The 13,402-nt window shown below is 41.3% G+C and overlaps 1 pseudogene; it reads right to left on the reverse strand.

The window, feature by feature from the left end:
- Positions 1 to 2,805: 2,805 nt before the first annotated feature.
- Positions 2,806 to 13,163, reverse strand: LOC142431708 (SH3 domain-binding glutamic acid-rich-like protein 3 pseudogene; annotated as a pseudogene).
- Between the last annotated feature and the right edge of the window lie 239 nt (positions 13,164 to 13,402).

Genomic DNA, 13,402 nt, shown 5'->3' on the forward strand with positions numbered 1-13,402 from the left:
GGAACTATGGAACAATACCACTAATATCACAAACTTTTGCTTAAGATTATTCAACAATGGTTGCAGCAGTACGTTGGCAGGGAATTCAGAAGATGTGGAATGAGGGATATCATTTATAATGTTAGCTGGATCTTGCTCAAAGGTAGAGAATACCAGAAAGATGTTTACTTGTGTTTCATTGAATATGCAAAGACATTCAACTGCGTGGATCTTAATAGACTGTGCATAACCTTGAAAAGAATGGGAATTATTGAACACTAGATTGTGCTCATTTGGAATTTGTACATGGATCAAGAGGCAGTTATACAAACAGAACAAGAGCACATTGCATTGTTTAAGATCAGAAAAAGTTTGTGTCAGGCTTGTATCCTCTCACCGTATTTACTCAATCTGTATGCTATGCAAATCCTCAGAGAAGCTGGATAATATGAGGAAGACTGTGCCATCAAGATTGTAGAAAAGCTTATTAACATCCTGAGATATGCTGATGACATGACCTTGCTTGCTGAAAGTGAGGAAGAATTAAAGCACTTGCTCATGAAGATCAAGGAATGCAGCCTTCACTATAGATTACAACGAGATTATTAAAATCAACAATGAGAGGATGTAGAGATCCTGGGGATGTTGGAGCAATAGCAATCTAGCTGAGAGGAATTACTAAGAGGTGGAAGAAGGGCATGTGTGTGATGGTGGGAAAGGAGGAACTTAAAAGGAAACAGAGGGAAGATCTAGGAAGCAAAGCTATGGATAGAGATATTAGCATAGGTGTGTACATATATAAATACATTGATTAATAAAAATAGACATTGGCCTATGTACATATACTTATAAAGCAATACATTGAGGAAGTGGATGGACTTTGGGCCTCTGCTTAGTCCCTCCCTCAATGCAAGAATACTTTGTTCTCACAACCTGGCATTCTGTGATGCTCACTCTCCTGACATGATTGCTGAAGACAAAATGGGTGCATGAGGAAATGTGGCAAAGAAAGCGGATGGTGTCTAGCTATCCAAAGATATAGCATCTGGGTTCTTAAAGGCTTTAAGTTAAACAAGTGGTCATTTAGCAGAAAATCAACAAGCCCACATAGAAGAAGCACACCAGCCTGTGAGATAATGAGGTGTCAACAAAATCAGGTAACAGACATCAGAAGACCTAAAACAAACAAACAAACAAACAAACCATATTGTTGAGAAAGAGGGGATTCGGAGCAGAGACCCCAAACCCATCTGTAGAGAACAGGACAGCCCCTCACAGAATATAGCAAGGAAGGGATGAGTCAACCAGGATGAAGTATTGTACCGATGAGACATATAATATTCCTCTGGTTACTTGAGGCTTTCTCACTCCCCACTATCATGACCTCAATCCTGTCTTTCACTGTGGGCTAGGCTGGAGCAAGTATACAGGTACAGATAAGAGCTCATGACACACAGAATCCAGGTCAGATAAACCTCTCAGGACCAGAAATGGGAGTAGTGATACTAGGAGGTAAAGAGAGAGGTGGGTAGAGAAGGGGGGAAGAAACCACAGGAGAAGGGAGACAGTGATCAGTGTAAGATATGAAAATATTAATTTAAAATTTATCAAGGGGGTCACAAGGGTGAAAGAGGAGATGGGAAGATAAAAAGAGGAGCTGATATCAAGGGCTCAAATAGAAAGTAAATATTTAGAAAATAATTATAGCAACATATCTATAAATATACTTAATACAATTGATGTATGGATTGTTGAATGATGTTTGGCTACAAGAGACCTCAATAAAGTGGTCTTTAAAAGTTTTTCTTTTATTTTCCCAATGATTGTTTTTCTTTGTAATAATTTAACAAAATATTGTTCTTTATTATCTCTATCACTCAGTCCAGTTCTCAATGGAGTTAGATAGCATTCTTCCAGAGTTTGAGGATAAAGCTTACTATTTAAAACAATTTACATCAATAGTTGTGTATTAGATGTCCACTGGGAAGCTTTTAGAACTTGAATTGCTTCTCACCAAAGTAGGATCTAGAACACTGTTTTGTGGACTATGTTATGCCAATTGACTCAGCAGTCAGAAAAGGACAGGAAAGAGGGATGAATGGAAACAGGGAACCCAGGAAAGAAGTGGGAAGGACGCTGTTACTTGAGGTCATTGCAACCAATATCATGAAACAGAATGTGCATAAATTGTTGAATGGAAAATTAATTTGCTGCTGTATAAACTCCCAGCCAAACTACAAGGAAAAAAGGAAATGAAAAACATCAGTAAAAATACAATTGTAACCAACATCAAAATATCCATGAGATTTTTGAAACAAAGATGTGGTTATTTTCCAATTTAAAAATATTGAAAACCAAACCCCAAATCACAACTGGGCCAATAGGTAAATTCATGATAAATGGAGAAAAGTATGAAGTTGCCACGGATTTTGTCTTACTTGGATCCACAATCAATGCCCTTGGAAGAAGCAGTCAAGAGATTAAAAGTCATGTTTCATTCAATAAATCTGCCACATAAGAATTCTTTTTTTGGAATGGACCATTTAATTGTCTTTGGGTGCTCCCATGACAGGGATTGCGGGGCCTTTGGCAGAGCCCTGACTGCTGGCACCAATAGAAGTGCCTGCTGGCCAATACTGGGCAGGTGGCCGCCTCGGGCCTGGCTAGGGTAGCCAGCCGGCCCTGGGACTGTGGTTGAAGACTAGTGAGTTTGGAATGTTGCCTTTGAGTGGGAAGAGGGGCTACAGTTAGAGGGGAGGGGGGGCCTGGGCTGGGGGAAGGGCGCCAAAGTCAGGTTAGGAATGATGTAACTGGTCACAAGGCCCTTCACAGCGGGCGGCCGCTGGTGGGGCGAGGACTGGGGAGTGTGCCGGGGGCGGAGGCTGACTGTGGTGGGCTTGGCTCAGCCAGCTTCAGGAACTCCTGCAGTGTGTTCTGCTCCACAGCCTCCACCAAGAGCTCATAGTCTCCACAGTACTGGTCCCCGTTGACAATCTGGGGCGGGGTGGCCTTGGGGTTGCCCGCCAAGGTTCGCATCTCATCCCACAGGGCGTTGTCCTGGGAGATGTCCACTAGCTGGTAGTGGATGCGCTTCCCATCCAGGATTCGCGTCACCTCACTCTGCTGGGACTTGATTTTGCGGGAGCCGGTGACCGAAGTGCTGTAGACGGGGCGACAGCGGCGGCAGCACGGCAGGGGAGATGACGTGGCCACCTAAGAATTCTTTAGAGTACTGAAGAACAAGGATGTCACTTTGAGCACTTAGGTACACCTGACCCAAATCATGATATTTTCAATTGTCTAATATATATGTGACGATTGGACATTGAATAAGAAGACTGAAGAAGGATTGATGCATTTGAATTGTGGTGCAGGAGAAGAATATTAAAAGTACCATGGTGTATTAGTCTGGGTACTTTAGAGAAACAAATCCACAGAAACTCTTGTATAAGAGAGAGTTTTATATAAAGGGTAAGTGCACATCAAGAAAACATCCCAACCCAGTGCTGCCCAAGCTCACAAGTCCAACATTAACCCATATGTCCAACACCAATCCACAAAGTCTCCCTCCATCTCACAAAACACACACTATCATGCTGACTGCAGGAGGAAAGCTGAATCAGTGAATGTGTAAGCATCTCAGCACTAGCAGGGGGTCTCCACACGGCTGCTCCAGCACCCAGGGCTGCATCGGGGTAGGTCCATGCAGCTTCTCTTTGGGGATGTCTTGCAGGAAGTGAGCCTTGCCAGCCGAAGCAGAGAACTGGCTAAGGCGGCTGCACCCTGGTCCGACCATCAGAAAGCAAGAGACCCAAGAACTAGAAAGGCAAAGCACACCAAGCCTTTTATCTCTCCGCCCTTCAATTAACCCCACATGTGTTTATCAGTCAGGTTGGCACAATAAACTAACTACCTCACATGGATATAAACATATATGTACCCAGTGAAAGACCCTCACATTTTATCAACCAAATCCTCAAAAAGATGAAAAGGGAAATCACCAGATTGACAATTATAGGAGGTGATTTCAGCACACCACTCTCGAAGAAAGATAGATTAACAGGTAAGAAAATCCATAGAGAAACTGAAGAGCTGAACAATATAATTGAACAACTCTACCTCCTAGACATTTTCAGAGCTCTTCAACCAACAGCAGAAAAATACACATTTTTTTTCAATGCTCATATTTGAAAATAGACCGCATTCTGGGACCCAGAGCAAGCTTGAGAAAACTCAAATGCATGGAGGTCATTTAAACCATCTTCTATGACAACAGTGCCATAAAGCTGGAAATCAACAATAGAAAGAACAAAACAAACAAACAAACAAAACCACTTGAAGATTCAATAGGACACTTCTCAAAAGAGAATGGTTAATAGCCCAAATTAGAGAGGAACTTAGGAAGTTCTTAGAGACATATGAGAATGACAGTACAACATAACAAAACCTATGGGATACAGCAATGGCAGTTATCAAAGCTCACTTTATCACACTATGTACTAGTGTGAAAAAAGAGGAGATATGTATGGTTAGCATCTTAACACAGCAGTTAGAACTGAGTCAACAGCATAATCCTTCCAGCAGCAAAAGAAAAGAAATCATAAAAATTAGAGCAGAAATAAATGAACCGGAAAACTAAAGAACAATGGGAAAAGTCAGCAAAGCCAAAAGTTAATTCTTTGAAAGCCAAAATTAACAAACTGCTAGCAAATTTAACAGAGTCAAAGAAGGAACATACATTAATATCTAGAATTAGGAATAAAACAGGGGAAATCCCAACAGACCCTAATAATAAAAAGAGATTGATTACCCAGTATTATGAATGACTGTATTCTAACAAATTCAATAATTTGGAGGACTTGGACAAATACCTAGAAAATCACCCTCTCCCCAAATTAATGTATATGGACATTAAGGACTTGAATAGAACCATATCTCTCTTGAAGAGGTCTTCAAGAAACTCCCTATGAAAAAAGAGCCCTGGTTCGGATGGCTTCCCAGAATTCTACCAAACATCCAGAGAAGAGCTGACACTGATCCCACACAAACTCTTCCAGAACATAGAGAGGAACAGTAAACTCCCAAACTCATTCTATGAAGCCTGCATAACCCTGATACCAAAACCAGGCAAAGACTTGGTTTTGAACATAGATGCAAAAATTCTCAACAAAATCGTGGCCAATAGAATCCAACAACATATAAAAGAAACACATCATGATCAAGAGGGATTTATTTCAGTTGAAGGGATATTTCAACATTCAAAAATTAATTAATGTAAGCTACCACATCAACAAGAAAAAAACAAGAACCATATGATCATATCAATTGATGCAGAAAAAGCATTTGATATCATCCAATACCGATTCCTGATAATGACTCTCAAGAGTATAGGAATAGAAGGGGGAAATGCCCAATACAATAAAAACCCTATAGGAAAAACCAATAGCCAATATTACACTCAATGGAGAAAGATGAAAATATTTCCACTCAATTTGGGAACCTAACATGGATGTCCCTTATCCCCATTTCAATCCAACATTGTGATGGAAGTCCTAGCCAATACTATAAGACAAAAGCAAGGTATCAAGTGTGTACAATTGGGTAAGAAGTGAAATTTTTGCTATTTGCAAACAACATGATTTTATATATTGAGAATCCTAAGGTGTCCACAATAGGATTGCTGGAAACAATAGAGGAGTTTAGTGGAGTAGCAGGATACAAGAGTAACAAGCAGAAATCAATTGGATTCCTATCTACCAGTGATGAGAATGCAGAAAATATATAAAAATCAGTTCCATTAACAATAGCCATGCAAGAACTGAAATGCCTAGAAATAAGCTTACCCCCAAAAACAAAAGGCCCATACAAAGAAAACTGCAGAGCATTACTACAAGAAATGAAAAGGGATCTACACAAATGGAAACATATTCCCTGTTCATGGATCGCAAGGTTCATTATTGTGAAAATGTCAGTACCACCTAAAGCACTCTAGAAATTCAATGCAATCCTGATCAGAATTCCAGCATCATTCTCTAAAGAAATGTAAAAACCGATCGCCAACTTCATATGGAAATGGAAGAAGCTCAGGATTGGCAAAGAACTCAAGAAAAACAAAGTAGGTGGCCTTGTACCACCTGATCGCAAAACCTACTGCACAGCCATAGTTGCCAACACAGCCTGGTGCTGGTATAATGACAGATATTCAGACCAGTGGATCAGGACGGAAACCCCCCAAATAAAAACATCTGCATATAGGCAACTGATTTTTGACCAAGGTCCCCAAAACATTGATTGAAAAGCAGATGTCCTCTTCAATAAATGGTGTTGGAAAAGCTGGATATCCACTTGCAGAAGGATGAAACAAGGCCCACAGCTCACTCCAGTCACAAGAACAAATGCAAGGTGGATCAAAGACCTAAATGCAAAACCCAAAGCTATCAGCATCAGCAATGAGAAAATTGGGACAAAGCTAAAAGCTACAGTGCACAGAATACCCAGGCTCTCAGAAATAACAAAGGAAACACTCCATGGAAGATAAAATAGATGAATGGTATCTATTAAAAATAAAACACTCGTGTGCATCAAAAGACTTCATTAAAAGAGTAAAAAGAGAGCCCATAGACTGGGAAAGGATATTTAGTAATGGCATAACAAAGGACTAATTACTAAAATATACAGCATTCTACAAGTTTACAACAAGAAAAAAACAGCCCTCGGAGGAGATGGGCAAAGGACCCAAACAGACTATTCACAAAGGATGACACTCAAGTGGCAATAAGCACAACAAGGAATGCTCTCCCGCCATTAGGCAGCCAGGAAATGCAAGTCAAAACAATCGTGAGATACCATCTGGTGCCCATACCTGTAGCCCAATTTAAAAAAAACTGCGAATAACAAATGTTGAAAGGGCTGAGATGAGATTGAAGTTCTTATCCACTGCTGGTGGACTTGTAAATACACACAGTCACTGTGGAAAGTGACATGGCATTACCTAAAACAGATGGCAATTGAACGACCATGTGATTCAACAATACTGTTATGGGCCCATACCCCAAAGAAATAAGAAACAGATCACAAACAGACATTTACTCCCCAGGTTTATCACAGCACAGTTCACAATAGCAAGAAGTTGGAAACAGCCTAAATTTCCATCAGTAGAAAAGTGGATGAAAAGACCCTAGTATATATACACACCGGAATACTATGCATCCCTCAAAAACAGTGATAATACCATGTAGCACCTCAAGATGTGGAGGGACCTGTAAGATATTATGCTGAATGAAGTTAGTGAAGCACAAAAGGACAAATACTCCACTGCGGTTGGAATAAGCAGCAGAACGGGTCTGGGCGTAAGAACAAGCACAAGCTAGCAGGGCATCCAGTGTTCTGGCTCGGACCAGACAGCCTGGTAAAGAGCCGGACCAGGGCCAATGAACCACACATCATTGTTCCAGATATGAATAGTGTCTGTAGCCGGAGGGCACCTCATGGGAGCTGGGATCAAATGGTTGGGGAAGGAAAAAGGGGGTCGGGGGATGCTGTCTGCTGAGTGGTTGCTATGCAGGTCTAGTGTGAAGTTGCCTGGAGAGGGGGGCAGTCCTGTCAGAGGGATGTAGCTTACGGAGGGGCAGCGCAGGGAAGGGGAGAGGGACTGGTTATGTTTGGGAGAAATATAGTTGCACGTCTGTTGAGGGGAGGGTGGGTAGGGGTAAGAGTGACTGAGGATGCTTTGGGAAGCATTATTAAGTGGGTAGTGTCTTTAGTCATGTGCACTAGTGGGCAAAATTGAACTAGGGCATCTAGACATATCCTGGGAACCCAGACCACGTGCCTTGCAATTCTGGGACAGTAAATCCTGGATCTCTGGGTGCACGGTATGCTCCAGAGTCTGCATTGTTTAGACCTCATAAGGGAACTCCACTGAGGGAACTGGATTCTACCTCAAACCCACTTTTAGCACTCTATGGTACTTTCCTTTGTAACCTGAGGACTTAAGCCGGAATATGCATGGCACCTGAGGAAGCAGAAGACACCTGTACCAAGAGTGGTGTACTGTTGGTTTGTGGGCAAACAAGACCTGGCTACATCAACACCCTGTATGCTGTATTAAGATACACATTATGTGTAAAAAAAGAAAAGAGGAGAAAAAAATGATTAGGGCAAAGACTGTACAGATGTGCTTTATATAATTGATGTATGTATATGTATGAACTATGATAAGAATTGTATGAGCCCCTAATAAATTGTTAAAATTACTAAAAAAAAAGATACACATTATGCTGGCAAGCCTGTCAAGGTTATTCTGTCATATGTTGCTATGCACGTTCACATTAGGGTGTAACTAATGTGCATCACCAATTGGGGGTCACCCTCTTGAAGTTGTGTTACTTGTTGATCTTTTTTGGTAAATGAAACCCTGGGAGAGTGAGCCTATAGGAAAAGTAAATAGAACAAGGTTTTTTTTTTTGGGGGGGATGGGGGATATAGAGGGATGGTAGCAATAAAAGAGAAATGATATCAAGGAGTCTAGGAAGGATGAGTATGTTTGGAAACTGATTATGAAAGAAAATGTATAATTCTGTTTGACATGATTGAACTATGGAATGATATGACATAGATATTAACTCCAAAGTTACAGCAAATCAAAAGAAAGAGGTTGGGGGGGGCAGTACATAAATCCAAGAATGGGTTTTGGGCTTGTACTAAATCCTAGCTCCAACTTAAGAAAAATTAGTCCTTACATCATGTCCCTGGTCAATACTTGCCCACAAGAAGGAAGCATAGAAAATATGGGTGAAGAATTTAGATATCAGACAAAATAGCATCTGGGGTCTTAAAAACTTGTCTCCAAACAAATAGCCATATAAGAGAAATGTCAACTAAATCAAATGGAGGAAGCACACCACCACCAGTCACCAAAGGATGGGAAGCCATATAATCTGAAGTGGAAGGAGGGATCAATACCAGAGCCTAAATTGTAAGAATCCAGTGTTCACAGACAATGAATGACAGTAGTTCATTTGTGAAACTACATAGGAAATAAACCTCCAGAGAACTCCCCCAATCTAAAATTGAGGGATGGGAGGAAAGCGATCACTGAACAGAGTGCTTGGGAGAGAGGAGTATAGAAGATCAAAGGCATAAATCTGACCCGAACAGTTAACACTTTGTCAGTAGGTCCTCTCTATGACGCAGGCTGGTCCCAGTCTGGTTTCTAACATTTTCTGTATTGTTGGTTTGTTTGTTCACAGTAGAGCATATCTTAGATGTGTTATGTAAATGGAGGTGGCCCTCTTACAGCTGTGCCATATGCTTTCCCATTTCTCGGCATGTGAAACCGAGGATTGATGAACCTATAAGGACAGCAAGTAGAATAAGGGGCTCGGGGGGAAGGAGGTGCAGTGATGGCAGTAGGTAAAAGGGAGGAGATGTCAAGAGTCCATGTAGAAAAAGAATGGAAACTGAGAAACTGATTGTTGAAATATGGAACGATAGTAATATGTATGAAATCCCAACTAATGGGAACAAAAAAGGAAATTACTAGAGAGTGCTAAAAAGACAAAGCCGTCTGTTCTAGGAGAAGTAAGGTCTGAGTGCGCCTTAGAGACAAGGGTGTAAGACTTTGCCTTATATTCTTTGGACATATTGTAAGGAGAGACCAGCGGTTTCCCAAGAAACATTAATCCAGTTATTGTCGCTATAGATTTACCTACTCTGAATTTCATATACAGAAAAATATGGAAAAATTACAGCAACCCAACCCCCTTCCAAAAAAACAAACAAACAAAATAAATCACTAAGAGTAAGTAAAACAGACAAACCTCAATGGAAAGAAAGCAGATTTTAAAAACTAGAACAAATTTAAAATGGAGATAAAATGATAAGGTATTAAATTTTAACCTAACTGCATCTGCAATAATCCAGTTTCCAATGCATTCTGTATGATAGCAAGGCTGTTCACAGCCCTGGATTACGGTCAGAGGGGATTCACCAGAGGCTTAATCCCCATGGGTGGATACAATTTACCCTTCACTTTTTAAAAAAACAGAAATATCTTTCAAATCAGTCCAAAGGGAGATCAAATGATAAGATATTACATTTTAACCTAACGACATTTGTCACAATCCATTTTACTGTGCTCTTTGTCTCATATGTTATCACATCCCTCAGCTATGGTCACCAGTGATTCAACATGTGTGGACCCTGCAAATGATGTTTGGTTTACACAGTCATACATAGCCTACTGTAAACCTGCTACTCAAAATTTAAACTGTGATACCATTCCCCCCTTCAAATTTGGATTTTATTATTTACAATCCTTGGATCCCACAGGCTGGTATATATCTTCCATGTGGACTTATCTGATACCTCACTTAGAAGACTGCTTGCTTGAAGACAAGCCTTTAAGACCCCTCATATCCAGGCACCATCTGGTTTCTTCACCACCTTATGCTATAGCACCCATATCTTCAGTCATCTCTTCATGAGGGCAAACGTCATTTTTAACTTCTTAGTTCAACCTGCAACTTTACCTGACACCATTCTTTAGTGTCAGGAGGTTGACCACACCCACACAGGGCAGATCTGATGTGTCAGGGGGTAAACACTTTTAAATACAAGTAAATACCTCACCGTTATTCCTACTTGAGATTTCTGGGTAGTGCCGTTTGAAAGACTCAACAATGTTCTGAATGAAAGATCTGGTGATCCATTTAAAAAAAATTACAGCTAAGAAAATTAGATGGTACTCAGTTCCATATGGAGTCACCATGAATCAGAATCCATTAAACATCAATAGGCACATGTTACCACTTGTGTAAGGCAACCTTTAGGCATGTTCCAGTGGTCTTGTTTGAATTGAGTCTTTGGTTTGTTTAATTGTGGTAATATTCATATAACATATATGTTCCACTTTTTAAAGTGTAAATTCAGTGACCATAATTACACTCACCATGTTGTGCCAACATCACCATCATCTGTTTTCAAAAATTTAAAAGCATCCTAAACAGATGAAAACTTGGTATGCCTTAATCCTTAACTCCTCATCTCCCAAATGCTTTTAGCTACTGTTGATGCCTAGTACTTTGGTTTTTATGCCTTTGCTTATTCTAGTTTTCCTATGTTGTTAGGTGCCATTTAGTTCATTCTAACTCATAGCTAATCTATGTACAACAGAACAATACACTACCTAGTACTGTGATAGCTTCACAGTTGTTCTTATGTTTGAGTTCATTGTTGCAGCCACAGTGTCAATCCATTTTGTTGAAGGTCTTCCTCTTCTTCACTGCCCTCAATCTACCAAGCATGACATCCTTATCTAGGGACTGGTATCTCCTGATGACATGTTCAAAGTACTAGAGACAAAATCTTGTCATCCTTTTGTAGAAGGAATATTTTGGTTATACTTCTTCCAAGACAGATTTGCTTATGTGTTAATCTATGATATTTTCAGTATTCTTTGCTAGGATCATAATTCAAATGCATCGATTCTTCTTTGATCTTCCTTCGCCAATGCCCTTTCACATTCATATGAGGCAATTGAAAATACTGTGACTTGGGTCAGGTGCACCTTAGTCCTCAAAGTAACATCTTTGTGAGGAGGAAGAAGATGGCGTCTAATTAAGGCTCAACCCCCTGGAGCTTCTGCTGCCAGACGAAAAAATTTGGAGGTAAGGTGAAAGAGATTTGGAGGTGGAGTTCTGAAATTAGAACTAGCATACAAGGGTCTGTCTGGAACCCTGATTTTTTGTGATGTCAGGTAGCTAGCATAAGGACTGGGGTGTCTATTACGCATGCTTATAGGTTCAAGTTTCTGGCCAGGAAGGTGTGGTACATGTAGGTGGGCATCACACATGGATTGGCCCATCCATCTGGGCCAGGTGAATTCAATTCAGCCAATGGGGTTGACCAGGATCATTGACCATGCTTCCTGGCGGAGGACATGAAAGGCCAGAATCCAGAGCCTTGTGGGCCTCTTCTGCTTCCCAAGCTGCTCCTCAGAGGTCGGAGGTTGTGCAGCGATATCCTCTGGACTCAGAACTCCACAAGCGGGTTTGAAGTGCCCTGAGGCGCCTATGTAAACCTGAAGCTTCTTTTACCTTCATAAAACTCACTTGGATCACAAACCAGGCTTTGGCATGACTCTTTTCTTGTGATAAGCCAATGATCAAGGTATATATCTCCCATGAGAGAAATCTAATGATTTCCACTCACAGAGTGAACCAAGAGTGCATTAAATTGCTCTAGTAATCCCAGACACGAGGAGAACCCCACATCACAGCTCCCTGCTCCGTTAGCTTCCTTGAGCTCATAGCCTGGGGAGCAGGGTTGGCAGGTAGCCATAGGTTTGAAATAGAATAGAATAGAGGAAAAAGCAGGAATTTATCTGAGTCAGATCGTGGTGGAGCAGAAGATAAGCGGATAGTCATAATCTAGGAGGGTGAATTCAGCTCCAGTTGGCCAAGAAGCAAACAACCTCTCTGAAAGCTGGATATTCCCCTCTGGAGGACAGCGTGACAGCCCCCAAATCAGGGCACCTCATAAGCCCAATATGAAAAAAAAGCAAGAGAAAAAAATATTTTCTTGGTACAAACTACAAATCCCAGGTTCACTGTTCAATTCCAAGGCATCAGGCAGAAGGAGTCCCTTAACATACATTTGCATAATAAGGAAGCCCAGGTTAATTCGGAATACCAGAAGATAGCTACAGTTCCTGGAGCCTTTCAACATAACAAAGACCCTCTGGAGCAAGTCTCAGCTTATAAGTGAACATAGATCCAGAGCCCAGGGAGCAAATTTAATTTAATTCTATTCTAGCTGGCCAGGGGAAACAAAAACAAAATAAACTTCTGAGCTATTAGAGCATCAGCAGTCTAGATTGAACAATAAGCCCAGCTCCCTCTCAGTGATTCTACACACAGCTGGGGAAGTCATGCCTGACCTGGGGCCCTACACAGGGTTGAGGGAACAACCCAGCACCCTGCACCCAGTTGTAGTGCTACATACAGCACAAGGCAGACATACCAGTGAAATCCAGTGCTCAATACCACTGTAGGAACCACTGTCTGGCCTCTGCTGTGAATTTTCCTTCAAGAGTAATCACACCCAGCATCTGTGGGACCCTACACCAAGTGGGCACAACACCCCATTACCTTGAGGCCAAGTTGGAACTCCTTCAGCCTCATGGTCAGGTGATCAAGCCTCAGCTATCTCCTTACTTACCACTCTATTTCTTCTCTCTATATTCTCTCACCCTTCTAGATTTCCCACCACAGTCGATCTCAACAGGCCGACTCTTTTTTTCTTTTTTGTTCTTTCTCCTCTTCTCTCCCTCTCTTTCCTATCATACACCACTGCTGGCTCCTAGGCCACTGCCTAGGGAAACTCAACTCAAACAGCGGATTTCCAGCCTGCCTTCTATGGG

Source organism: Tenrec ecaudatus, chromosome 18 (assembly GCF_050624435.1).
Source record: "Tenrec ecaudatus isolate mTenEca1 chromosome 18, mTenEca1.hap1, whole genome shotgun sequence".
In the NCBI taxonomy this organism is placed as follows: domain Eukaryota; kingdom Metazoa; phylum Chordata; class Mammalia; order Afrosoricida; family Tenrecidae; genus Tenrec; species Tenrec ecaudatus.